This window comes from Rhinoderma darwinii, chromosome 6 (assembly GCF_050947455.1).
Source record: "Rhinoderma darwinii isolate aRhiDar2 chromosome 6, aRhiDar2.hap1, whole genome shotgun sequence".
In the NCBI taxonomy this organism is placed as follows: Eukaryota; Metazoa; Chordata; class Amphibia; order Anura; family Rhinodermatidae; genus Rhinoderma; species Rhinoderma darwinii.
The window spans coordinates 61,118,868-61,145,673 of NC_134692.1; the positions used below are offsets into that span (position 1 = coordinate 61,118,868).

At 42.7% G+C, this 26,806-nt stretch overlaps 1 long non-coding RNA gene across 1 annotated transcript in view; it reads right to left on the reverse strand.

The window, feature by feature from the left end:
- Positions 1-863: 863 nt before the first annotated feature.
- Positions 864-26,806, reverse strand: part of LOC142656324 (uncharacterized) — a 64,884-nt gene continuing 38,941 nt past the window's right edge. The window contains exon 3 of the long non-coding RNA XR_012849656.1: positions 864-901. This is a non-coding gene — a long non-coding RNA (uncharacterized LOC142656324). The remainder of the gene's footprint in view (positions 902-26,806) is intronic.

The window sequence follows — 26,806 nt, forward strand, 5'->3', positions numbered from 1 at the left end:
TTCTACACTATGCAATCACTCTTAGGCCGGATTCAAACGAGAGTTGCGTATCTCGGACGTGAGAAAGGAACGTTTTTCACATCCGAGGTGCATTCGTGCTCTGCGCTGTGGGACGTTGCATCACGCATCCCCCATAGACTAGAGTCTATGGAGGGAGGCGTGAAGCGTGAAAAAATTGGACATGTCCTATATTCTCACAGACCCTTCACACGGTCCATTGAAACAACGTCCGTGTGAACGGCCCCATTGAATTGCATAGGTCCGCGTGACGGCCGTTGTCTTAACGTTCGTGTGAATAAGACCTTAGGCCAGATTCACACAAGCGTTTCCGTTTTGCGCGCATAAAAATTGCTGCATTTTTCCTGCGTTGCAGTTCTGTGTGGCATCCTTGTACGGTGCGTATTTTACGTGAGTATGTCATCCGTATGTCATGCCTTTTTTACGTCAGCAAAAAGAACTGAAAGAGGTGCTTTTGTTTTTTCTCATAATTTCTTTAGCAACTGGTGGTGCGTGAAAAACACACACAGCACACAGATGAAGTTTTTTTCACGCACCCATTGACTTCAATGGGCTGCGTGGTGCACAAAAATGCAGGACATGCAGTGAGCTTCATGCAACAGACATACTATGTGTGAAAAACAACGCATGTCCGAATAGCCACAATGATTTTCATAGGTCTGTGTGGTGTCTGTGAAAAAAACGGATAGCACATGGATGTGAAATACGCTCATGTGAAAAAGGCCTTAGACATGTAAAAGGATATTTACTTCTACACCTTACTAACAGCACAGTTGCAGTACAGTATTGTAGAGAAAAAAGAAAAAAGAAAAAAATACCTTTACGATTGGTGAGGGTTTCTTGTCCGCATTCTGCCGCTTTAGACCTCATTGGCTCTTTTTTTCTATGTGATTAAATAATTTTCAAATAAATACAGCTATGTCATTATTTTATACTAATAACAATATCTTCTCCCTGACAGCTTACAAATAGTAGCATAATACAGATGTATATAAACACCTTGTTACATAGCCACTAATAGTAATAGATCTGGTGCTGATCTATTTTATAAAGCAACCATGTTGCAAGGCCACATGGCTGCTGTACAGAGTTGTGCTTTGTTTGAGGAAACAGTGAGAGGGGGAGGCTATGTATGGGATGATCAGCGGCATTAGTGTTTAAATGTGGCCATGGTCAGCTGGGTGAGACATCATAGATAATAATAGGTAGAACATTTTTAATAACCAATTATAAAGTTATTGTATTTCTAGTAATGGACAAGTGTAGGCAATGAAAAACCTTAATCTTGGACAAGCCCTTAAATGGCTACTAACTTTTTCAGCAAACTTTGCATGAATCAATAGTACAAACGAATATAAGAATTTTCTCAATATATCTTATATGGGAAAAATTCTTCTTTCTCCACCTATCAGGCACTACTTCTGTCCTTCCTAAAGCTGGGTTTTCACAGGGAGATGTGCTGCCAACAACGATGATTTTAAGGCCAGCATAAAAGATTAAACCAGTCAACGAATGAGCGTTTGCTCATTTGTCGGTTGATCACTGCCCTGTTTACACAGGGCAATGATCGGGAATGAGCGTTCGTATGTTCATTAGCCCGTGTAAATGGGTCTTAACTGTTCACTCATTCCTAATTTACTGCTTTTTCTATCTCCTCCAGAGGAGACGGACCATCAGCCCACTGAAGTATCAGGTTACAGATGAAGGAGAAGGAGTGGGAGGAGGGAGCAGGTCCAGAGTGAGAGAGAGGGAGAGAGACATTAGATGCTGCAGAAGCTTCTAGAAAGCGTTATATCTCTCCCCCAGTGCTGGATTCTCAGCTACACTGCTCATGTGATAGATATAGGGGAGCAGGATTATCCTCCTCTCTATGTGTGCAATGTATGGCTCCTTCCACTCAGAGAAAACTGAGAACTAGAGATAGAGCATGCAGACTACAAGGCTTATAATGGCCATAAATAGTGTTGTTCCTTATGTACACACATATGACAGCTTATTCTGAAAAGTCATCTGAAAGGTTAGATACGCTTTAAAAACAATCTCTGCGCCAGGAAATAAAATATCATTATAACGCAGAAGAAAAGAAACAGCAACCTGATGATACTGTTGACCATTAATTCAATAAAGCCTTATAATATATGGAGAGGTACAGTAGTTCAAGGGAACTATTATCTTCAAATTGGCCATACACTTACAATACAGTATATGTTAATATATTATGTAATATAATTTTCTTTCAATTCAATCCTTGGGTCAAGTGCCAAGATCAGTCTGTGTTCTCTCACCTTTACCTTATTCTTCCACTTGCTACCTTATACGTTTCCACCATGATTTCCACCATATGGACACCTCTCTAAATAATTGAGTTCATGTGTTTCAGCCACAGCCATTGCAAACAGGTAAAAAAGCCATGCAATCTCCATAGACAAACATTAGTAGTAGTATGGGTCATACTGAAGAGATCATTCATTTTAAATGTGGCACTGCCACCTTTGCCACAAGTTAGCTCCTAAAATTTCTGATCTGCTAGATTTAAACGAGTTGAAATTGCTATTATTGTGAAGTGAAGGTATCTTGGAGTAACAACAGCTCAGCCAAAAACCGGTAGACCACGCAAACTCACAGAGCAAGGCCTCCGAGTGCTGAAGCTTGTGACATGTAAAAATAGCCTCACCTGTGTACATCGCTCACTACAGAGATCCAAACTACCTATGGAAGTGACATCAGCACGACATTGGCATGTCGGGAGCTTCATAAAATGAGAACCATGGTTGAGCAGCTGCACACAAGCTTAAAAGCACCATGCGCAATGCCAAGCGTTGGCTGGAGTGGTGTAAATCATGCCGCTATTAAACTATGGAGCAGTGGAATGGTTTTGTTTTAAATGATGAATCTTGCTTTACCATCTGGCAGTCTGGGGGCCAAACCTGGAATTGGCAAATGCCAGGAGAACTAATTATCGGAATGCATAGTGCCTACCGTAAAATGTGGTTCAGGAGGGGCTTGGACTAGACCCCTTATCTCCAGTGAAGGGTATTAGTAATGCTACTCCATTCAAAGACATTTTAGACAATTGTATGCTTCCAACTTTGTGGAAACAGTTTAGGGAAGGCCCTTTCATGTCCCAGAATGCATGTGCCCCAGTCCACAAAGCAAGGTCCATAAAGACCTGGTTTGATGAGTTTAGTTTAGAGGAACTCGAGTGACCTGCACAGAGCCCTGTCCTTAACCCCATTAAACACCTTTGGGATGAAATGGAACGCCGATTGCGAGCCAAACCTTCTTGTCCAACATCAGTGCCTGACTTCACAAATGCTTTTTTTTGCTGAGTGGGCATGAATTTACACAGGCACACCCCTAAATCTTGTGGAAAGCTTTCTACCTAATCTGATAGGCGCTGTAATGTAGATAACAACAGTGGTTTTTATTTTGAAAAACTATCATTTTTGAACAAGTTATGAACAATGTTAGATTTATGCTAATTAGCTCTTAATGACCAACTGGGCGTTTTTTATCTTTTTACCAAGTGGGCATTGTAAAGAGAAGTGTAAAGAGAACCAATCAGTGACCAATCAGCGTCATACACTTCTCTTCATTCATGCCCAGCTTGCTTCACTGCACAGGGACGGGACTTCCTCCCACAGGTTCTTCATCGGAGCTATGGAAGATTGAACAGACATCACCTCCAGCCACTGCAGATTCGGATAAATGTCCTGGCACGGCTGGAGGCGATGACTGTGGACTCTTCCATCGCTCCGGTGAAGGACCTGTGGGAGAAAGTCCCAACACAGCGTGATCTCGCGAACTAATTAGCCAAAATCTAAAATTGCTCATAACTTGCTCAATTTTCATTTTTCAAAATAAAAACCACTGTTGTTATCTACATTACAGCGCCGATCAGATTATGTAGGAGATAGGGCACTTATAAACTGGTGACAGAGCCTCTTTAATGCTCATGGTTTTGGAATGGATGTCCAACAAGCTGATACAAGTCTGATGGTCAGGTGTCCACATACTTTTGCCATATACTGTAGTGTATAAACCCCAGAAAATTCATACAGAAAAGCCGGTACAAATAAAAGTTTGCAAGTGAGTCTGTGAACGACAGGGAAACAGTTTCATATGCCACTTTTGCCATGTGTTATTTATAGGTAAGAGATAGGTTAGACAGAATAACTGTTGCAAGCAGTATAAGCATGGTAGATATTGTACTGATATTTGTTATGAAGAGGCATCCTGATGCTGACTTTAACAAAATGTCAATTATAGCATAAGGGCCAAATCAGTGTGGTCTGGGAGCCGAGACACCGTTGATATCCACAAGGTCCCAGCATCTAAGAAGAGGTGGCAGAACAATCATTTTCATCAATTGTTTAAGAAGCATGACAAGAACAAAAATAGTCCACAAGAAGCTGCATGTATCTTGGCAGCGACAAATATATATATATATGTATATATATATATATATATATACACATACATACACGTATATATATATATATATATATATATATATATATATATATATATAAAAACAGCAGATGAATGGAGCAGTACTGCAGCCAACAAGAACCACACATTGTTTCACCTTTTCAATGAGGACATTGAGTGCTGCTTCCCGACTACTTATTCAGCGTTAAATACATATATATAAAAATAGAAATCTTGCAGCACTCCAAAAGTGTGAAAAATAAGTGGTTTATTCAGCCAACAAACAGCGACGTTTCTGTCCTACAATAGGACCTTTATCAAGCATGCTTGATAAAGGTCCTATTGTAGGACAGAAACGTCACTGTTTGTTGGCTGAATAAACCACTTATTTTTTAGACTTTTGGAGTGCTGCAAGATTTCTATTTTTATATACTGCCTTGTCCTTGGATCTGGACGACTTGCTTGGCACCTACACATTTGTTTCTAGTGAGTGCTGCTGCTTTCTATTGCTATATATATATATATATATATATATATATATATATATATATATATATACAGTCCTGAAAAAATTAACACAGCACTCCAAAATAAACTGAATAATGATGAATCAGTTCCCCAGTGAAGATGTAGTCAAAACCATAGAAGAAGGCATGGCACCAGGACTTCAAGGTAGATGAAAGCAAGGTTGTTTAATTTCACCCCAAGTTAGCTCACTTGGGGTGAAATTAAACAACCTTGCTGTCATCTACCTTGAAGTCCTAAAGTTCCATGGTGGAACTGAAGCGTCGCTTGGATCTAAACATTCCTTACTGGACCTTGCTAGAGTGCTGCAATCTTTTTTCTTGTATGGTATTTATTACATGAGTGCTGCTTCATTTAAATATCTTTGGTACTATATATATATATATATATATATATATATATATATATATATATGTATTTATACACACAGGGGCGTAACTAGGAAAGACTGGGCCCCATAGCAAACTTTTGACTGGGGCCCCCCCTCCCCTGGGTGTCACACAACCCCCCCCCCCCTTGTAGATAGTGCCTTTTTTACAGCCCCCCCTGTAGATAATGGCATACAGCCCCCTCTGTAGATAGCGCCATACAGCCCCCTCTTTAGATAGCGCCATACAGTCCCCCCTGTAGATAACGCCATACAGCCCCCTCTGTAGATATCTACAAAGGGGGCTGTATGGCGTTATCTACAGGGGGGCTGTATGGCGCCATCTACAGAGGGGGCTGTATGGTGCTATCTACAGAGGGGGCTGTATGGCGTTCTCTACAGTGGGGGCTGTATGGCGCTATCTACAGAGGGGGCTGTATGGCGCTATCTACAGAGGGGGCTGTATGGCGCTATCTACAGAGGGGGCTGTATGGCTCTATCTACAGAGGGGGCTGTATGGCGCTATCTACAGAGGGGGCTGTATGGCGCTATCTACAGAGGGGGCTGTATGGCGCTATCTACCGAGGGGGCTGTATGGCGCTATCTACAGAGGGGGCTGTATGGCGCTATCTACAGAGGGGGCTATATGGCGTTATCTACAGAGGGGGCTGTATGGCGCTATCTACAGGGGGCTGTATGGCGTTATCTACAGGGGGGCTGTATGGCGCTATCCACAGGGGGACTGTATGGCGCTATCTACAGAGGGGGCTGTATGGCGCTATCTACAGGGGGGCTGTATGGTGCTATCTACAGGGGGGCTGTATGGCGTTATCTACAGGGGGGCTGTATGGCGCTATCCACAGGTGGACTGTATGGCGTTATCTACAGAGGGGGCTGTATGGCGCTATCTACAGGGGGGCTGTATGGCGTTATCTACAGGGGGGCTGTATGGCGCTATCCACAGGGGGGGCTGTATGCCGTTCTCTACAGAGGGGGCTGTATGGCGTTATCTACAGGGGAACTGTATGGTGTTATCTACAGGGGGTCTGTATGGCGTTATCTACAGGGGAACTGTATGGTGTTATCTACAGGGGGTCTGTATGGCGTTATCTACAGGGGGTCTGTATGGCGTTCCCTACGGGGGGGTCTGTAGGGAACGTCATACAGCCCCCCTGTAGGGAACGCCATACAGCCCCCCCCTGTAGGGAACGCCATACAGCCCCCCCTGTAGGGAATGCCATACAGCCCCCCCCCTGTGGATAGCGCCATACAGCCCCCCCCTGTAGGGAACGCCATACAGCGTCCCCAACCCCCCAAAAAAATGCGACCTACAGTGTGAGAAGAAAAAAGACATGTATCCCCTATCTACAGGATAAGGGATACATGTGTGATCGCTGGCAGCGATAGGGAGGACGGGGGACCGAAAGTCCACCAAGTTCTCCATGACTAAGCTCTGAGTTCCAGCGTCTGCGCAGCTCAATAAAAATGAAAGGAGCGCTGGTCACGCATGCGCACAAGCGTGACCGGCGCTCCATTCATTTCTACGGAGCTGCCGACACAGACCCCGGAAGTCCGAGGTTTGTGATGGAGAACTTCAGGGGACTTTCAGTCCCCCGTTCTCCCTATCAATGCCAGCGATCACACATGTATCCCCTATCCTGTGGATAGGGGATACATGTCTTTTGTTTAATGGCAGAGCGGGGAGATACCTCCCTGCTCTGCCGTAGTGTTCAGTGGCGTCCCGCTGTAGCAGCCATAGCGGCTGCTAGCGGAGCCTCCGGCCATGGTGGGGGCCCGTGCCGGTGGGCGACACGGGCCCCCTCATGCCGCGGGCCCCGTAGCAGTCGCTACGGCTGCTATAGCGGTAGTTACGCCACTGGATATATATATATATATATATATATATGTATATATATATATACACAGTATATATATATATATATATATATATATATATATATATAATATAAAAATTTGATTTTTGTTTGACTTACTATTACAATATACCAATAGCATGGTAAGATGGAAATCGTTTCAGCAGTACAAGAGGTATATTTGGCCGCTTAGCCATTTAAGTCTTTTTCTTACAGCAATTTTGTATTAAACAAAGTGTTAACACAATTGAATCACCCACATCATACTTTGATCTCGTAATAAAGGTGGGATTCGTAAAAAAAAAGCCTCGAACTGCAAAATGACAACTGTACATGGAAGGATAAAATATAAGCTTGGTTAAGAAGCTTACCGAATGAACAGGCAAAGCATGTGTTTCTAATATATTCTTTGTTATCCAGAGAAGTGCTTGATACTTAGTGTCTGACTACCAGGTTTACAGATAATAAGAATCAAGTATGTAAAAGGGGATAAGTTGGAAAGATTTCCTCATCAGTAAGGTGCTAAGTCTTTTTTCCACGCTGCTGCTGTGTCCTGGATTCAATTTCAGGCTTCAGGCCAAATACTCTGACTTTTAAGGCGATTTATTGGTCAGTGCATATAGTTCTGCAACCTCATGAGAAAGCAAATGTACACTGGTGAGAACAATTCATGCCGCATTCTAAATACTCAAATTTAAATTCAATGCAAATACAATTATATTTGAGCAGAATATTGTTACATTATGATAGGATGCTACATAATGCATATGCATGTTTATTGCAAAGTTCAGATAAGACTAAGAAAGGCACAGCAGGCATAGTCTCCTCGTTTTTTGGAAATTGACTTATAAATTTTGCATTATGTTACATACACTTAAGCAGATTTCGAAATGTCTTTACTGATGTTACCTGATACTGGAATTGTCATATTCAGATATCATTTTACAGTTGGAAAGTCTTCTCATTAACTGAACATAACACTACTTCAAGACTAGGCAATAGATTTCATGCCATTGTTAAGGTGCCCACGTAGGGGGAGTATCACGCCAATCATCCGCTATTCTAAAAGTCTGAGATCAGAAACAATTCCACTAGCTCGCTCCATACTCAGCGGGTGACGGCTGTGTTATTCTGCCGAGACCTCACTGCAACGGTCAGAGTCAAAGATCACTTTGATTCCGCCCATTTAACACCTTAAATGTCGCAGTCAATCATGACCGCAGCATTTAAATTGTTAGAATCAGGGGGGGCGTCTAGCTCGCCATTGCCTCCCCCCACTACGCGATCAGTGGGTGACAATGGTTGTTATGGCAGCCTGGGGGCCTAATGAAGGCCCCCCGGTCTGCCATCTTCGTACTCCTTTGAAAGGAGACTGTCAGTATCATGATACACTGCAATACATTGGTATTGCAGTATATCATGCAAGTGATCCAACGATCGCTGGTTCAAGTCCCCTAGGGGGGGACTAAGAAAAAAGTAAAAAAAAAACTGTTAAATAAAGTTTTTTATAAACCTTTTCCCATTTTCCCTAAAGCAATGTTAAAAAAAAAAGTTAACATAACTGGTATCGCCGCGTCCGTAAAAGTTCGAACTATCACAATATAGCGTTGTTTAACCCGCTCGGTGAACGCCGTAAAAAAATATATATACCGTATTTTTTGGACTATTAGACGCAGTTTCTCTCTTAGAATCTGTGCTGTAATCTTCTGCTGCGTCTTATCTCCTGAAGGTAAATAGATGCCAGGAGCAGGAGACTAAGCTCCGAGCTTCAAAGGTCCTTGCAGTGCCGTATAATGGAAGAAGCATGTCCTATGCCGTGTGTAAAATATCTCTGTGTTATCTGCTCACTGAACAGTCGCATCTTACACATAGAGTTCTGTCATCTCACTGTTCAGTGAGCAAATAACACAAACATTAGAACACAGGCGCAGTAAATCTATGCAGATACTGATCTACAAGGACCTTCTAGCCACGCCCCCTCCTATGTACAGAGCAGCAAGAAGAGCAGATTCAACACCATTAACACCTGCCTCTCCACACCTCTGGTGAGTTCAGTGGAGGGTGAGAGCACTATTCTTTGTCTGACATTGTTATGGGGCATCTGTGGCTGGCATTGTGTTGGGGCACTGTGGTACCCTATTGTCTCACTATTACCCAGGAAATGTACAGCTACAGGCAAAACATTATATTTTCTCCTTTTTTATGGTAGAATTTATGGGTGCGTCTTATGGTCCAGTGCGTCCTATAGTCCGTAAAATACGGTAAAACATGCAAATTGCTGTGTTTTGGTCACCTCAGCTCTCCAAAAAAATGGAATAAAAAGTGATCAAAAAGTCGCATGTACCCCAAAATGGTATCAGTGAAAACATCTCGCCCCACAAAATGTAAGACTTCACACTGCCAAATTGATAGAAAAATAAGCTAAAGTGCTAAAACATAAAACAAAACATATAAATTTGGTATCACCGTAATCGTATCAACCCATAGAATAAGGTGACCATGATATTTTTGCTGCCTGATGGATGGCGTAAAAACAAAACCCCGAAAAAAATGGCATAATCTGTTTTTTGCCCATTTCACCCCACAAATAATTATTTTTTTCAGCTTCCCAGTACATTATGCGGTACAATAAATGGTGCCATTAAAAGCTACAACTTGTCCCACAAAAAACAAGCCCTCATATGGCTATGTGAAGAAATAAAAAAGTTATGGCTTTTGGAAGGCGGGAGGAAAAAACGAAAATGAAATAACTCAAATTGGCCTGGTCTTTAAGGGGTTAGATCAAATTGTAATGTACTTATCTTAGTAATTCTGTGCCATTCCCGCACCGCAGGTACCCACCTGTCCCCAGTCATCTCTTTTTACCTTGCTTACACAATGATGTGATGTGTTCATGTCACGTGATTGTAGCAGCCAGTCCACCACTGTACTAAGTAAGATTACTGGAGGTGTGGGAACGCCACTGTATTTTTAACGTTCTAGTCCTATTGAACCTAATTTAAATGGAATCTGTCACAGGGTTTTTGCTGCTCTATCCTAGGGCAGCATAAAGTAGTGCCGGAAACCCTGATTTCAATGATGTGTCACTTGTCAATTTGGTGTAATTTTCATAAAATAAGAGTTTATCAGATTCAGAGCGAGCCAAGCCAGAAGTCCTCCTAATAATGTGCACGCGCTAATTCTGGAGACCTCCATATTCATTATATGCAGGATAATCCCACCACCGCCGATAATTTACAGCTTTCTTCTCTATGCACAGTAATAGGGAGAAAGCTGTCAATCAGCAGCAGGGGGAGCACGTGGCGCTCAGCTTGCGCTGAAAAAGGTAAACAGTAATATTATGAAAACGACACCATATTGACCATTGACAGACCCCTGAAATCAGGTTGTTTGTCAATACTTTATGCTGCCCTAGGGCAGCATAAATCTGGTGTCAGATTCTCCTTAATCATAAAGAACATCAACCACCTCTCACCTACCCCTTCTCATATACAGCGTGTGAATTTATATATATATATATATATATATATATATATATATATATATATATATATATATATATATATTATGATAAGCACTCGCAGTATCAAGAGTGAATGGGTGCCCAGCAAGTAGTCCCAATCCATGGACTATATAGTATAGAAAAAGACAATCTTGCAGCCAGTGCCGCATCTACCATGAGGCAATGTGAGCCGACAGCCTCAGGCGGCGCAGCCCAGCTGAAAGTGGTGGGCGGCATTTTGAGCCAGAGACGGACTGGAACGGGGAGGGGGATTATTTTGCTTAGCAGATGTGCCCGTCTGTGAGAACACTCCTGCTCCTCTCTGATGCTGTATGAAGCACGCGCCACCAGAGAGGAGCAGGTCTGCAGGAGGAGCGGTTGTCTCCTCAAACAAGTAACCAGACGAATGAGGTGAGCGGTGGACTGCTGTGCAAACAAACTACGTCCTCTCCCTATCTCTCCCTTTCATCTGAAGCAGTTGGTGCAGAGAAGAGGGGGAGGGGAGAGTTCACAGCCTCAACGTCTGCACAGAGGAAGCTCCGTGTCTAGTCCTCCCCTGTGTCCTTCTCATGTGCCCTCCTCCTCTCCTGTGCCCTCCTCCTCTCCTGTGTCACTCTTCTGTGTCTCCTCTGCCCCCCTCCTCTCCTGTGTCCCCTGTATCCCCCTCCTCTCCTGTGTCCCCTGTATCCCCCTCCTCTCCTGTGTCCCCTTGCTTCCCTCTCCTCTGCCCCCCTCCTCTCGTGTGCTGTGTCCCCCTATTTGTCTAACAGACCAGCTACTTCTGCAGCTGGTTATATCTGCTGTCCTGGGATGCCTCTGCTGCTTCAAGAGACTGCATGAGAGATCCTACATAGAAGGTAAGTGTGTGTATGAGTGTGTAAATGTTTGTTTGTGTGTAAATGTGTGTGTGTATGAGTGTGTAAATGTTTGTTTGTGTGTAAATGTGTGTGTGTATGTATATATGATTCTCGTCTATATATGAGACTGTCTGCATTAGAGATCCTACATAGAAGGTAAGTGTGTGTATGAGTGTGTAAATGTGTGTGTGTGTTATATATATATATATATATATATATATATGTATATATATAATCTGTGTATATGTGGAAATATGATTCTCGTGTACATATGATACTTTAAGGACAGTCCCACATTGTAGTTTTGCAGCAATAATTTAGAAAGTGTTTTTGCTGTGCTTTTGTGTAAATAGTGGGAAAACTGATGTGTAGAGTATATAGTGTATATACTAGTATTGTGTGTGTAGACTGTGTAGCAGTATTGTGCGTAGTGTATGTTGCAATATAATAGGCAGTGGCGTAGCTGTAGGGGTCGCAGCGGTCGCAATTGCGACCGGGCCCCGAAGCCAGGGGGGCCCGCAGCCCCCCGCACCACATCAATAAAAAGTTACTATAGTAACTCGGGCCGCGGGCCCCTGTTACTATAGTAACTGACAGTACTTACTCTCCTGGTTCCGGAGCGCAGTGGAGGTCCTGACGTCAAGCGCTGTGCGCAGCGCATGACGTCACAGCGCTATTCACCGCGCACAACATCGTGATCCTGGATAGAGTTAGGACAGAGCTTCCTCCGCGGCTGAAGAGGAGAGTAAGATTAATATCCCTGTCTGCTGAAGCTGATAGGCCGGCTCCCGGGAGACGGACCCCGCCAATCAGCTGTTTTGAAGGGGCCGCAGTGTTTGTACGAGAGCTGCTTCCCCTTCATTCCGGTCACTTCATTCCGGTCACACTGTGAATCGGTGTCGGCGATTCAGTGTGAGCGAGTAAGGGAAATTAAGGGGAAGCAGCTCTCGTACGAGTGCTGCGGCCCCTTCAAAACTGCTGATTGGCGGGTCCCGGGAGACTGATAACGACACATCAGCTATTGATGGCCTATCCTGAGGATAGGCCATCAATGTTTAGGGACTGGACAAGTCCTTTAAGCCTACGATGTAGCAGGTTTAGAGGGCCCATGAGACAGGATCACAGATTGTGTGATGCTGTCTGCTGGGCCCTGTATCTAAGCCAATCACATGGTAGGCTTAGATACATGGCCCATGTGTGATCCTGTCTGATGGGCCCTGTATTACTGTATAAGATTACTGTCTGCCTGACCCTGTAAATAAGCCTACCTTGTGGTAGGCTTAGATACAGGGTCCCACAGACAGTATCACACATGGGCTCTGTATCTAAGCCTAACACGTGTTACTAATCGTTTTTTGTGTGTTTTCTTACACAAGATTTTAGATTCCAGGAGTACTTCGATGACGGCTGTTTTTATTATCAATAAAATGGTTAATGAGGGTTGTGTGGTTTATTTTTATTTCAATTAAATATTTTTTCTATGTCTTTGTGTTTTTTTTTAAACTTTATTACTACCGCCTTAGTAATGGCCGCCGGCTGATTGACAGCGTCCATTGCTAAGGCGGGGCTTAGTGTTAGCCGGTGCAGAGGCGAACACTAACCCTCTTTATTACCCCGGTACCCACCGCCACCAGGGGCGCTGGGAAGAGCCGGGTACGATCCAGTACCTGACCATCTGTAGTGATGGTCGGGCAATGGGGCGGCCGCAGGCTGTGGAAGGCCTTATACAGTGGCCCTTCCCACCCTGGTAATGCTAGGCTGCTGCTTTATTGTATCTGGCTGGTTATAAAATACAAAATAATTGGGAAGAACGATGTGGGGTCCCCCCTAATTTTCATAACCAGCCAGATACAACACAGCAGCAGCAGGCAGCATTACCAGGGTGGTAGGGGCCACGGTTTTTGGCCTTCCCCAGCCTAATACTACCAGCCTGCGGCCGCCCCGGTGTGTGGCCATCACTGCAGATGGTCGGGTACCCGGCTCTTCCCAGTACCCCTTGTGGCGGTGGGTACCGGGGGAATAATGGGGGTTAGTGATAGCCTCTGTACCTGCTAACATTAAAGACGCTCTGCCACCAGATTCTCAAATCCCTATCTCCTATTGCATGTGATCGGCGCTGCAATGTAGATAACAGTAACATTTTTAGTTTTTTTTAAAACGTTCATTTTTGGCCAAGTTATGAGCTATTTTATATATATGCAAATGAGCTTTGATATGGACAACTGGGCGTTTTTTTTTCGTTATGTCCAACTGGGCGTGTATTGTGTTTTTAACTGGCCGTGTTTATGTGTATGATGCTGACCAATCAGTGACCAGTCAGCGTCATACACTCCTCAACATCTGCACGCTCCTCTCCTGAAATATTCTGTGCTGCTGTGAACTCTGCTCTTACCATTACGTAGCTCTCAGTCTGTTACCTCTCCTCCACTCCTGTCCTCAATAACACCTTCACATGATTGGCAAGTCACCACACCGCACAAGATCCGCACGCTCATCTCCTGAAATACTCTGTGCTGCCTTAAACTCTGTGGACAGGTCAGGATCCTGTTTTTTTTAAATGCTGCTGGGGAACCCGCTCGATCCACTATATAAGGCTGCGCCTCCAGCCTCTTCTGCCCCAGTCACTTATTCCCAAGCACTGTAAACTTTCAGCTTGGTTGCGCTGTGAATATTCAGAGAACGTGATTGGTTTATGTGCAGGGTAATGAACATACAGACAAGCAGTAGAAGACTGACTAAGGGCTGAGCATTTAATTGAATTCAGTCTTCTACTGCTTGTCTGAAAAAAACAAAACAAAAAAACGCCCAGTTGTCCATTTCAAAGCTCATTTGCATATATATAAAACAGCTCATAACTTGGCCAAAAATGAAAGTTTTTTAAAAAACAAACGTTGCTGTTATCTACATTGCAGCGCCGATCACATGCAATAGGATATAGGGGTTTGAGAATCTGGTGACAGAGCCTCTTTAAGCCCCGCCTTAGTAATGGAGGTTGTCAATCAGCCAGCGGCCATTACTAAGGCGGTAATAATAAAGTTTAAAAAAGTACAAGCACATAGAAAAAATATTTTATTGAAATAAAAAAAACACAACCCCCATTAACCATTTTATTGAGAATAAAAAAACGCTGTCATTGAAATTGTCCTCGAATCCGAAGTCCAACAACCGAACCTGTAAAAAAACACAAACACACAAAAATAATTAGAAACACATAAAAAAGCAAAACAATTATTATTCTTACCTTTCCTGGGTCCAGCGCTGGAGACCCAGCGATGCAACTGAAAGCTGCAGACTGTCGGGCATGAGAAGTTTGTGGGTGGGGGGACCCAATAAGAACTTTTGCATCGGGGCCCATGAGCCTTTACCTATGCCCCTGATTATAGGTGTATGCAGTATATAGCGGTATTATATGTGAGTGTAGTATATAGCAGTATAATAGGTGTGCAGTGAATATAATGGTACTATATGTCTACAGTTATAGCAGTATTTTTTATACAAACAATATGTAGTGGTAATATATGTGTACACACCTATAACACCGCTATATAATGTACAGAGTATAAAGTGATTTGATTAATTATACTTGCAGCATATGTTGGACTCTATATGTACAATATATGGCAGCATTTTATATATATATATATATATATATATATATATATATATATATATATATATACAGTACATGGGGGTATTATTCAGTCACTATGTGGTTATGGTGTGGTGGTATTATTCAGTATCAGTACGGGGGTATTATTCAGTCACTATGTGGTTATAGTGTGGTGGTATTATTCAGTGACAGTATGGGGGATATTAGTCAGTCACTATGTGGTTATGGTGTGGTGGTATTATTCAGTATCAGTACGGGGGTATTATTCAGTCACTATGTGGTTATAGTGTGGTGGTATTATTCAGTGACAGTATGGGGGATATTAGTCAGTCACTATGTGGTTATGGTGTGGTGGTATTATTCAGTAACAGTATGGGGGTATTATTCAGTAACAGTATGGGGGTATTATTCAGTAACAATATGGGGATATTATTCAGTAACAGTATGGAGGTATTATTCAGTATCAGTATGGGGGTATTATTCAGTAACAGTATGGAGGTATTATTCAGTAACAGTATGGGGTATTATTCAGTAACAGTATGGGGATATTATTCAGTAACAGTATGGGGGTATTATTCAGTAACAGTATGGAGGTATTATTCAGTAACAGTATGGGGATATTATTCAGTAACAGTATGGGGATATTATTCAGTAACAGTATGGGGGTATTATTCAGTAACAGTATGGGGTATTATTCAGTAACAGTATGGGGATATTATTCAGTAACTGTATGGGGATATTAATCAGTAATAGTATGGGGGTATTATTCAGTAACAGTATGGGGTATTATTCAGTAACAGTATGGGGGTATTATTTGGTAACAGTATGGAGGTATTAATCAGTAACTGTATGGAGGTATTATTCAGTAACAGTATGGGGTATTATTCAGTAACAGTATGGGATATTATTCAGTAACAGTATGGGGGTATTATTCAGTAACAGTATGGAGGTATTATTCAGTAACAGTATGGGGATATTATTCAGTAACAGTATGGAGGTATTATTCAGTAACAGTATGGGGTATTATTCAGTAACAGTATGGGGGTATTATTCAGTAACAGTATGGAGGTATTATTCAGTAACAGTATGGAGGTATTAATCAGTAACTGTATGGAGGTATTATTCAGTAACAGTATGGGGGTATTATTCAGTAACAGTATGGAGGTATTATTCAGTAACAATATGGGGTATTATTCAGTAACAGTATGGGGGTATTATTCAGTAACAGTATGGGGGTATTATTCAGTAACAGTATTGGGTATTATTGGTAATGTTGGTCTTACAATCTATGTAAATTACTGTGGTGTGGGCTGTGGGGAAGTGTCAGCAGATGATCAGGCTAGGAGACAGTCTGCAGAGTGGCATGTGATGTACTTTGACATGTAGGTGATACTTACGTGTGGGATGTGGGCCCATAACTTGTGTACTGCACAGGGCCTAAGATCATATTAATCCACTACTGGCATCGAGCCAGCACAGGCAGACCACTACAATACAGCAGGTAGAGCAAAGAAACCTGCCCAGGACGTGCAGCTTCAAAACAGCGAAAGCGTGATCCGTCCTGGACTGAATGTAATTGCAGAGAGTGACGCCACAAATGAGACTGGCTGCCGAGGAGAGACCGTACTATTTGTACTGCACTGATTGGCAGTAAGAATAATTCTTTAAATATTTTCCATACTTCAAACAGCACTTTAAGGCTATGTTCACACTGAGTTTTTTGCAGGAGGAAAATTCTGCCTCAAAATTCAGTTTGAGATTTTGAGGCAGATTTTGTCCCTTCCTGCACGTCGTTTGCTGCGTTTTTCGCTTGCGCCCATTGAGTGCTACGGGCAAAAAACTCAGCGAAATACGCTTTCTCTGCCTCCCATTGATGTCAATGGGAGGTCAGAGGCGTAAGCACGTGAAGATAGAGCATGTCCCTTCTTTCTCGGGAGGCATTTTCGGCTGGTTTTTGATGAGTTTTGCGGAGCGGTTTCCGCGCCAAAAAACTCGTCAAAATACTCCATGTGAACAGGGCCTAACAAATAAACATCAAATGTTTTCCTATTTAAAAAATTTATATATTGCGTGTTTGTGTAAAGCTAGTAATGTGAAAACTCCGATAGATTTGGGGGGGGGGGGGCGCCTTTTTATAGTTCGCCTCAGGCAGCACAGGGGCTAGGTTCACCCCTGCTTGCAGCACTCCAGTGGTAAGTAGAAAAACTGGGATTTATTCAATCAACATTGAACAGTTCAATGTTTCAGTCCAGCAATAGGACCTTTTTCAAGCAAGATTTTCTTTTATATATATATGTATATATACAAATACATACATACATACATTGGTGCTGGCTATCACTTACCACTCGACCAGTCCACCATATCTTGCTATTGAGAGCAGAATGAATTTGCTCCCCTTGCCGGCTTTCTCTTCTTCCATGCAAGCAAAACACACAGCAAACATATTTTAATAGTGTGGCGGGCCCTGAAGATTCCCACGTATCTTTTAAATAAACTTGTATTACGTAGTGACGCAGCTTTGGCATCACATTACATCGCTGGGTCACCATGGATATGAAGGCAGCGGCTAGAGCCTGTGTAGGCCTGGGTGCAGGGGCATAGCTAATGGCTCATGGACCCTATTGCAAAAGTTCTTTTTGGGCCCCCCCTCACTACTTTTGATGACCAACGGCCCGCAGCTTTCAGCAGCATCGCTGGGTCTCCTAAGTGACCCAACGATGCAGCACTAGCAGCCAGGGGCGTCGTTAAGGTCTTAAAACGTCAGGGGAGACAGTATATCTATAGCACTAAGACCCTATAGTTATAGATAGGATTAAATACAGTGCTGGACCCAGGAAAGGTAAGTATAATAATTGCTTTGCTTTTTTGTGTGTTTGTGTTTTTTTTACAGGTTCGGTTGTTGGACTACGTTGGATTCGAGGACTATTTCGTTGACAGCTTTTTTTATTTTCAATAAAATGGTTAACGAGGATTGTGTGGGGGTTTTTACTCCAATAAAATATTTTTTTCTATGTCCTTGTATTGTTTTTAAACTTTATTCCTACTGCCTTAGTAATGGCTGCTGGCTGATTGACAGTGGCCATTACTAAAGCGGGGCTTAGTGTTAGCCGGTGCAGAGTCTAACACTAAGGGTATGTGCACACGATAACTGCAATTACGTCTGAAATTACGGAGCTGTTTTCAGGAGAAAACAGCTCCTGAATTTCAGACGTAATTGCATGTACTCGCGTTTTGCGGGGCGTGATTTATGGACGTAATTTGGAGCTGTTCTTCATTGGAGTCAATGAAAAACGGCTCCAATTATGTCCCACTAAGTGTCCTGCACTTCTTTTGACGAGGCTGTATTTTTACGCGCCGTCTTTTGACAGCGACGCGTAAAATGACAGGTCGTCGGCACAGTACATCGAAAAGCCCATTGAAAGTAGTGGGCAGATGTTTGCCGACGTATTGGAGCCGTTTTTTCAGACGTAATTCGAGGCATAATACTCCTCCATTACGTCTGAAAATAGGTCTTGTGAACCCAGCCTAACCCCCACTATTACCCCGGTACCCACTGCCACCAGGGGTACTGGGAAGAGCCGGGTACGATCCAGTACCCGACCATCTGTAGTGATGGTCGGTCACTGCGGCGGCCACAGGCTGGTATTATTAGGCTGGGAAAGGCCAAAAACAGTGGCCCTTCCCACCCCGGTAATGCTAGGCTGTGGCTGCTATGTTGTATCTGGCTGGTTATGAAAATTGGGGGGCACCCCACGTCATTTTTTAAAATATTTTTGTCTATGTCCTTTAAACTTTATTACTACTGCCTTATTGATAGCTGCTGGCTGATTGACAGCGTCCATTACTAAGGCGGAGCTTAATACAAAATAGAAGCAGCAGGCTAGCATTACCAGGGTGGTAAACAGCGCAGCGATCAGCAGATGAACGAGCAAACGCTCGTTCATCTGCTGCTCGCATCGTAAAAATTTATATATTATCGTTGTTGGCAGCACATCTCCCTGTGTAAACAGGAAGACACGCTGCCGACATGATAATAATGTATGGGTACGAACGATGGGAGTAACGACCACTCATCCCCATACATAGGTCCTTTTGACAGGAGCAAACGAGCGCCGATCCACATGCTGTCTTGTTGATCGGTGCTCGCTGCACCAGCTAAAATTGGCAAGTGTAATAGGGCCTTTAGTTACATGGCCCATCAGACAGGTGTTCAATAGAATTTATTAGAATTGGGCCATGAAAAAAAAAAAAAATTTGTTTATAATAATATGTAGATTTAAATTTGTCCTGTTCATAAAGAATTCAGCAGATAAAGCACCCCAATAATTGTTAAGTAATTTTTTCTGAGCATGGCAATACTCCATAATTGGTCAGAAAGTGTTGTTTGAGCACACAACAGAATTTAGAAGGGAGCACAGATTTTGCTAAAATGGTTTTCTGTCATATTTGCAAAGCCACTGTGGTACCAGTACAGTGGAAACCCTAAAAAATAAACTCCATTTAGGATACTACACCCCTCAATGAACTTATCTAGGGGTGTAGTGAGCATTGTGACCCCACAGGTGTTTAAGAAAATGTATTAGAATTTTGCCGTAAAAATATGGTAATACCCCACATTTGGTCGTAAACTGCTGTTTGGGCACACAGCACCATTTGTATTTTGCAACACAGATTTTGCTGGATTAGTTTTCGGGTGCCATGTCACATTTGCAGAGCCCGTTTAGTATCAGTACAATGGAAGCACAAAAAAGTGACCCCATTTAGGAAACTACACCCCAGAATGAACTTATCTAGGGATGTAGTTAGCATTTTTACCCCACAGATGTTTTTTTTTAAGAAAATAATTATCTAATGTGGCTGGAAAGATGGAAAATAAATGTTTTCAATTATATGTACATTTAGCTCAAATGTTGTATTTTTACCAGCACTATAGGAGAAAAAGCACCCCAAAACTAGCTATGCAATTTCTTCCAAGTGAGGCAATACCTCATATGTGGTTGTAACAGCTGTTTGGACACATGGCAGGGCTCAAAATGGAAGGCGGTCAGTTTGGTTTTTGGAGTGCAAAATTTACTGGAATGTTTTTTGGACTACATGTTGCATTGCCATGAGGTACCAGCAAAGTGGAAAACCCAAGGAAATTAAGGTGACCCTCATTTGGAAAATATAGCCCCCAAGGTGTTCATCTCAAAGTGTTATAAGCACAGAGGTGTTTTGCACATTTTTTTATATGCCAATTTAGTGCCCAATATGTTGTGCCCAGCTTGTGCCACTGGGGACACACACCCCATAAATAGTTAAGTGGGTTCTCCCGAGTACGGTAGTATGCCTTATTTGGTCATAAATTGCTATTTGGGCACACTGCCAGGATCGAGAGGACTGCCTTTTGGCTTTTGGAGTGCAAATTTTTCTTAGTAGTAGTTTCCTTCGGTGTTTTACTGGTATTTAAATTTATGATATGGGTGCATATGTAATCTTTGCGGAGTATATCAGGGCATAATAAGTTGGTATGATAATGAAGTAAATAAATAATACAATTGTTTATCCATAGATGTGTGGTATGATTTGAAGCAATCCTTTATGTACAGGCCAGGTTTTTCGGGGCAGGTGTCTCACTCTGTGCCTTTACTGAGTCCTTCCCTTGTTTGCAGTTTGGGGAACTTCGCTGGAAAAGTGTTGCCGTAGTACAATACTGGCGGCCTCACTTCCAGTGGAGATCATGATATTTTGGGCAGATGTGCTTAAGCCCTCTTCCTTGTTCCCAAATATTAGAGCCTCGATAGCCACCTATAGCACATAAGCATTATACAATGCCATCTGTACAATGTGCACGGCCAGCTTTTTGTACCATGGGACATGGCTATATGGTAAATCGGGGTATTGTACAAAATATCCGTGCTCAAGTATTGCCTAATCTTTGGCTTCTCTAGCATGGCTGCAATCAAAAAAAGAAATGACAGGGGCCCGCCCTCCTGTACTGTGCACCGCCGCCGCCGCCGATGCCCAATGTTAATTTGGCGAAAGAAAGGGGGCCCATTATATTTCAGGTCCAGTTTCCTTCTCTAAAGTAACTAACACTGGGTAGAAACACAGGACTGATGCTGGGCAGCTTTACAAAGTTATGTGTGGTGGTGCATATAACGTCCTGATTTCCTGATGCTGGAATCATGACGTATGTGCTGGTCACAACCTCCTGACGCCAGCGTCCGTGTTGTGAAAAAGGGTGCCAGTGTTAGTTACTTTGAGGAAGGGAATGGGCCCTTCAATAGAATGGGGCCGGTGACTTTCTCCAAACTAACTTTGGGCTGCGGCAGCAGTGAATAGTGCCGGCGGGCAGGTGGGACCCTTTCATTTATTTTTTTGGCCGGGCTTGTGAAGCATAGCCCCAGCGCCTGAGTAGAAGAGGTGACCGGGGAGAAGAGGCGCCAAAGAAGAGGCGCCCAGACAAAATTAGAATATATTGAAATATGGAAATAGGGGACCCAGAAGCGGTAAGTACATAGGAGTCTGAATTTTTTTTTTTGGGGGGGGGGGGGGTCTGTTCTGGGGTGTAAAATAATTTAGGGGTCTGATTGGGGTTGTAAATTAAATTAGGGGTCTGGGGTCTGAATTTAGGGGTCAGGTCGGGATTCTGAATTATTTAGGGGTCTGGGATCTGAATAACTTTAGGGTTCTGATTGGGGATGTAAATTAATTTAGGGGTCTGAATCAATTTAGGACTCTGGCTGGGAGTCTAAATTTATTTACGGGTCCGCTAGGGGGAAAAATTCATTTTGTGTCTGATGTCTACACAGGTGACATGTGTGCCAGGAGGAGGCAGAAACTTCGTCCAGGCGTGCCATGGTGGTGGAATATCTAAGAGTCTGAAGGAGCCAGAAGCAGCAGCCCACAAAGCAACCTGTGAGTGACTCTGCTGTGTAAAAGCAGAAGCTTCAGTGCAATGATTTTATTCATGTTGCCCCCTGCACACCCTTTGACTCCCCCTTGGCCTCCCACAGAGCCCTTGCCTACCAGTCTCCCCCCTTCCCCTCCATATAGCCGCTGTCAGTGTGCATATCCCCCCTGACCTCGCTCCCAACCCGTCACTTTTTGCTCTCCTAGCCATCTCCCCCCCACAACAGAGTCCCTGCCACCTAGTCTTTCCCCCCTTGTCCCCTGACAATGCCCCTGCCCCTACACAGAGCCACTGCCAGTTTGCCTCTCACCCTGGTCCCCCTTCTGCCACTTTCCGTTGCCAGTCCCCCTGGGAGGCTGAACGCTTCGACTGTATGGGGTCCAGAAATTTCTGATAGTGGCCCTGCCCTGTTCACTAGCCCCATATGCAGCACAAGGCCCCAAAATGTTATCATCTATGCTGCATCTACTGTGTCCACCTGTGGGGTCTAGCAAAGAATGACGTGGGGTTTTGGATGAAAAACTGCTGGACGTATTAATTATATTGCACCATTGCATTCTGAAAGTCACAACTTTCTTTTTTCTTTTATTTTTCCGTTGACAGGGCTGTGGAAGAGCTTTTTCTGACACTGTTTTTTATTTATTTTTATGGAACTCACCATGCAGTATAAATGACATGTTAACTTTATTCTTCGGGTTGATATGATTACGACCATATTAAATGTATATACAGTATATATATATATATATATATATATATATATATATATAAACGAAAGAAATCCCACAGCACTCCGATGGTTCCAAAAAGTATGTGATTTATTCAGTCAACAGCTGCAACGTTTCCGTCCTGCTATAGGACCTTTTTCAAGCATGCTTGAAAAAGGTCCTATAGCAGGACGGTAACGTTGCAGCTGTTGACTGAATAAATCACATACTTTTTGGAACCATCGGAGTGCTGTGGGATTTCTTTAGTTTATGTCTTATAATCCACGGATCTGGAGTACCTGCTTGCACCCATTACCGTGTTGGAATCTGTCGCAGAGTGCTGCTTATCTCTACCTATATATATATATATATATATATATATATATATATATATATATTGCTATTTTTACACAATTTAAAAAAAAAAACATCATGTTTTGGTGTCACCATATTCTAAGAGCAATAACTTTTTGATTTTTCTGTCGACGATGCTGTGTTAGGGCTTGTTTTTTGTGGGACGAGATTAAGTTTTTATTGGTACCATTTTGGGCACGTGACTTTTTGATCACTTTTCACTCCATTTTTTTAAGGAAGAGGTAACAAAAATTTTTTAATTCTGCCATAGATTTTTATCATTTTTTTATGCTGTTTACCGTTTTAACTCGATATTCTTATAGTTCGGATCATTACAAACGCGGCAATACCAATTATTTATAGGGTTTTGTTCTAGTAATAAAGGACTCGATCAATTTTTTTATAAAACATTTTTGAGTTTTTTATTCCAATTGTAGAACCACTGAGGGAATTGAAGTCCTGATCTTCTGATCACAGGTAAAATACCATACAATACTTGTGTAGTGCAGTATTCTAACTGTAAGTTTTACACTGACAAGCAGACCTAATAGGCTTCCAAACATTGCAGATAAGAAAGTAATTTTTATGCTTGCGATACCAAATCATCTTTATGCCGTGGGGGGCCGATGGGGTACAGAGGGAGCGCAATTGACCGCGGCATCTAAGTGGATAAATGGCTGGGATCGGAGCTTGCTTCCATCGCGGCCATTGTTACAGAAACCCGGCTGTATATTACAGCCGGATCCTGCTGTTGATAATGCAGTCTCAAGTCCTGAGCCTGCGACACCTACGTGCTGTAACTGTACACCAATTCGTGGAAACAGCTTCATCCTCATGAAGTACCTATACGTTCTAGGGCAGGAAGGGGATTAAGATGTGCCAAATTGCGTAAAAATTTTAAAGTTAGACAGAAGTGTCTAAACATGAGCTTCTGTGATAAATTGGGTGCATCTAGTATAATCAGTCTGAATTTAAGACAGTATTAGTAAATCTGCCCCAATGTTGCTACCATTTTGACTTCTCTATGGGACACCATTGTGTATGCCCCTGTGCCCAGATGTTGGGTCCAGTGGCATGGACAGCACTTGTTACACTTTTCAAAAGTCAATAACCTGTTTAAGTTTTACTTGCTTGGAGTTTGTATGATCTTCTCGTGTTTGCATGGTATTACTCCAGGTACTTCGGTTTCTTCCCACACTCCACAATGGGGAGGGAGGTGATTTATTAAAACTGGCAATTCAGACGCAAGTCTTAATCTACAAAGTTAAAGTAAGATAAGCTTAATTTATTAAGGGCACATGCTTAAACAGTGTGATATCACACAACAAAAGCCATTGATGTCATTGAAAAAGTCAAGATAAGAGATCTAGCCATTGTTTATTTAATGCGTTTAAAGTCAAGGTAAAGACGTCTACATCTGTAAATTAGGCGTATCTCTGGCAGTCCATTTGCCAGAAATAAAATATATACGCCAGCTAGGAGCTGGTGTAGATTCGTTCTATTTACACCAGTTTTCTGGTGAATTTGTGAGGCCACTGTGGTCCTGCCCCTTTCACTAAGACTCGCATACTTCCTTGAAAGTGGTGAGGCGGCGTAAAAATAGAACAACTGCTAAATATGAAACCTTTCTATGATAAAAAAAACTCTGTGTGTGACATAGGGAAACTAGAATGTAAGTCCACATTGGGAACAGAGACTGATGTGAATGCAGATTTTGTCTGTACAACACTGCAGAATATGTTGGGGCTTTGTAAGCAGTGGGAAATAAGAAACATTAAAAAAAAACTTTACATACGAACTAGATGTTTTATACTATCTCTTTGGTTTCAATTTTTAGTTACCGGTAAATTGCCAATTGTTATTTTAGTCTGTCCAAAAATACTTTTTTGTATCCCCCTCCTAGTTCACAATTTGAGTGGAAACAGACTTATAACTTCACCCAATCCCAAGAAAGAAAATTTTGCAATAGTTTAATTGGTAAATCATCCATGTCAACATCTGTAGGACAGTGATGCTCCAGAACTCATGTCCTAAAGTTTAAACATATTTCTGTTTATTGTAAGGAAGACTTCTTTAAATTGTTAAAGTTTCCTAAACACTAATGTTTTACATAAAGAACAGCAGATTTAAATGCAGCATAATTTAAGGCTTTCTTCATATCTGTGTTGGAGGTTCCGTTAGGGGTCTCCGTCGCAGATTCCACCTAAAATAAATTACTAGAAACAATAGGGTAGGATGCTGGACTATTGTTTCCGGTAAAACCACGGACACTCTGACGGAAAAAAACGATGGAACCCATTAAAGTCAATGAGTTCCATCGGGTGCCTGTTGTCTCCGTTGTTCAACGGAACCTGCACTTTCCTTATTTTCGTTGTTCTTCTTCTCTGACGGAGCAGAACAACGGAATACCGAAAACAGATGTGAACATGGCCTTCTCCAGACCACTCTGTGTATGTACAGAAAACACATTGTGTGCCGGACCCATTTCACTTCTATGGACAGAAAACACAATACTCAATATGGATTTGTCTGTTCAAATCTACTGTATTAACATAATTGCAGAAACCAGACATATATAGCACAATGTTAAAAATTATTTGGAAATACAAGTCTCTGAACTGTGCTTTTGTTTGAGAACTGCTAATGAAAGCCATTACAGTGGACTGTCACTCAGTTTTCAGTAGACCCTGAATGACATCTAAATAAACCTTGTTATATAGAGTTACCCCTGCCACTTCGCATTTCCCCCCTCACCTCTACTACTATGCATGTGTAAATATGATATTGCAGATGTGTCCACCCTTAATTTTTCTTGAATTGTGTTTATTATGTAATTTATCATAATACCAATTTATGGTGTCCATCGAAGGCATTCGTTGTAGGTATACTTTTTTTTACATGTGCGTTTAACATCTCGCGCCATACATCTCGGTTCATGGTAAATTAAGGCCCCTTTTACATCGCAATATTGCCTTCATTTCGAGGTATACGTTGGGACGACCCCTGACATATGCCTCAGATGGAAGGCTGCAATGTGTTCCACTGTATAAGCATACAGTAAGATATGTCGCCCAAACCCCCCATGCAGAGCACTACCTGACGCGCTTTGCCCAGGGAAGATCCTGACGTCACTGTCCATATATGGACAGTGATGTCAGGAGCATTGCGACTCCGACTCTAGAGAAGCCTCTAACATCACTGTCCATATATGGACAATGATGTCAGGAGCTACAATACTGGAGTTCCCAGTCAGAACATTGCAAGCGCTATGGCCGGGTTCTTCAAATCTGGAGAAGCCCCTGATGTCACTGTCCATATATGTAGGTAAAATGCAGAAAAACTGGGAAAGAAAACAGTGCTGCCAACATTCAGAAGAATCATGCAGTGTTGGGCCCCATGCACACGAACGTATTTTTGCGGGAGCAATGCACGCGCAAATCTGCGGGTGAATTGCGGTCCCATTCATTTCAATGGGCCCATGCACACGACCGTGGTTTCCACGGTCTGTGCATGGCCCAGGAGCCTGGACCGCAAAAAGAATGGACATGTCTTATTACGGCCGTGTTTTGCGGTCCAGGCTCATAGAAATTAATGAATGCGGCCAGGTGCACGGCCCGCGATTTGCGGGCGGCCCGCGATTGACGCTCCACGACCGTCCGACCT